The following is a 2,960-nucleotide window of genomic DNA, read 5'->3' as shown; positions in this document are numbered from 1 at the left end:
CACATTAGTTTTAGAAACCACAGAGATTGCTTCCGTTCACTGCAACCGCCCACATCATATTCTAGGATTATCACGAAATTGGAAATTAAAATTTAACAAGCACGTCAAGTACGAATCGCCCACCTTGCTCTGGAAAACCTGGTTTACGCGGCGTTTTTCAACAAACCGTTGCTCTATGGGCTATGTGCAACTAAATGTACCGTCTGCGACTTACGTAAAACTTTTGTCTTTTAAACTTCTGTCTTTTGTCATTCTATTAATGTCAAGTAGAGCCTTATTTTACATCGGGCACAACGCAATTGTGTTCACACTAAAGCACCTTTCAAATACACATTTTGTTTAATATTTTAAGCATTTATGCTTCTACCCATTTTACCCATATGGTCCTGTTACATCACGACGCCAGTGTTCTAAAAGCACATAACAATTTCTAGGGTAATAGTTTTATTTTTGCCTGGGTTCACTGCGTTTCTATGTGTGGGGTTAACCTCATGTGCTCGCTGAACTTTATTCTTTGTTGGCCTTGTTTTATGTAATATGTACACTGTACAGTCACTGTTGCTTAAATATGTGCGTTAACTGCAGCTTTCTGATTTAAGTATCTTGTTGCTACGTTTTCTGTATAAATCTGCACTTTGTTGCCAGTGAAACTTTTGTTGCCGTCATCCAAATATAATCGTCTCGCTTTTTTCTCCACAGGTGTACGTTTTGACTCCTTTTTTTCTGTGAATAATCTTGGTGGAATTATCCGCTGTACGTGACTGTTAACAAGCTGCTCCTACGCCTTATAATGACGTAAAAGACAGCGGCGTTCAGATTTGTCCCTAACCGTCGCATGTCAGCAAAAATGTAAAAAAAATTCTTGAATGACAAAGCGACATTAAAACGTCCACCCGCAAGTTGTTTCGTGCTTTTCACGTTTATAATATTGCCGCGAACCATACATTGGGTTTGTTTATTTGTGTTTTGCTTTTACCGCCCGGCTGCGCCGGTCTGTGTTATCTCCGTGCCAAGGGAAGCGCGTGTTCCATTCCTTCTTTCTGTGCCGCATGTGTTATCCGTTGTGATAGGGAGAGCATTCCGATTTACGTGAACAGCCCGGAATAATCTTCTTGCATCTACAATGTTCTCGATGCGAATCGACGGTTCCAGAACCACGCGCGCCGAAAGATAAAAAGCCTGCAGAGCAGACGCCGGGGCATTCGATTCCGCGACGCTCGCCGACGCACGTACGTCACTTTGTTGACCGCTGCCTCGCCGCCTCTGTATTATTTTCAGTTGTTAGGGGAGCACAAGTTCGCTCCAATAAACTTGTTTCTTTTCCAAACAACTGCGTCGTCCTTGCCTTCGTGACATCTGGTGGAGGTGCGGGGTACGCACCCTTCATGCCCACTACAACCTCTGGAAGCCGCCAAGCCAGTCCAACAAGAGCCAGCCTCCGCGTGCAAGATTTACCACCCGAGTTCGGTCTACTACCGGAGAAGACGAAGAAGAAAGACCTCGCAACCAGCACCATGCTCAACCAAGCCAATCCTCCTGTCGTTCTGCAGCAGCCACGGGAACCGCCATCATTCCGAGGAGCCCCCGCAGAAGACCCAGAAGAATGGTTGGAGAAACTGGAGCGCGTCCGGAAATTCAACAGGTGGGACGACGCAGAAACGTTCCGGCATGTTTTCTTTTACTTGGAAGATTCGGCTCGCACTTGGTTCGAGAACCACGAGAGCTCCTTGACAAACTGGGCTCATTTCAAAAGCGAGTTCACTAAGACCTTCACTACCGTCGTGCGGAAAGAAAGAGCCGCCCTTTTGTTGGAAACGCGCACGCAACACCCCAATGAAGGCGTCTTGATCTTCGTTGAGGAGATGAAGCAGCTATTTCGCCGCGCGGATCCCGAAATGACGGAAGAAAAGAAGTTGCGGTTCTTAATGCGCGGAGTGAAGGAGGAACTGTTTGCCGGACTTGTCCGAAATCCGCCCAAAACCGTCGCCGAATTCGTTACCGAAGCCAGCACCATTGAGAAAGCCCTCGAGATGCGTGCTAAGCAGTATGACCGCAACTTTGTTGGCGCGGCCAATGCGAACGACTTTGGCAGCACGCGGATGCCGGCCGACAGCCTACGCGAGACTATCCGCGAAATAGTGAGGGAGGAGCTGCGGAAACTGCTCCCGACGCCGCCGCAACCACAAGTCGCTTCTCTTACCGACGTCATTAGAGAAGAAGTGCAGCAAGCGCTGGGAACTCCAACGACGCCAGTAGCACCTCGCGAGCCGCAAGCCATGACCTACGCAGCTGCTGTACATCGCCCTCGCCCACCTGCACCCTATCGTCACGAGGCTCCGTACCGTCGTCCCCTCTCGCCAGCCCGACCACCTGCGGCGCAACCCCCTGCCCCAAGGAAGACCGACGTGTGGCGAACGTCAGACAATCGTCCGCTGTGCTACCACTGCGGAGAGGCCGACCACGTCTACCGTCGCTGCCCCTACAGGAGGCTCGGTTTGCGAGGGTTCTCCGTCGACGCACCCCGCCCCCGAACTGGCCAGCGCCCATCGGAGATCGAAGAGTACCTGTCCAACACCAGCCGTCGACCAGCCCGTTTCAACCGTTCGCCGTCGCCCTACCCATACCAATCGCCGAACCGCCGTAGCAACGCTGACTTCGCCCGTGTAAGGTCCCCCAGCCCACGCGGGGGAAACTAAAAGCAGCAACTTCTGGAGGTGAAGTTGCTCTACGGCGAAAAACTGGAAACCCTCCAACGACGCAAGGACGCGGTGAAGACAATGATTCACGACATGCCCTCATCAAGACGACCCGACCTAACCCTGACGAGACTCCCGAACACGACGACAGCTATACGCCGCGACGCGTACCCGACCTGACCGAGACGTCCGCTGAGAAGACGACGACAACGACGACGCACAGTGCCCGACCGCCAACACGCACAAGCCGAGATACGACGCCCC

Source organism: Haemaphysalis longicornis, unplaced genomic scaffold (assembly GCF_048455015.1).
Source record: "Haemaphysalis longicornis isolate Haplotype H1 unplaced genomic scaffold, Haemaphysalis longicornis Haplotype H1 scaffold_1, whole genome shotgun sequence".
Classification (NCBI taxonomy): Eukaryota; Metazoa; Arthropoda; class Arachnida; order Ixodida; family Ixodidae; genus Haemaphysalis; species Haemaphysalis longicornis.
The sequence above is the reverse complement of the archived record's forward strand: the minus strand, read 5'-3'. Positions refer to the sequence as shown.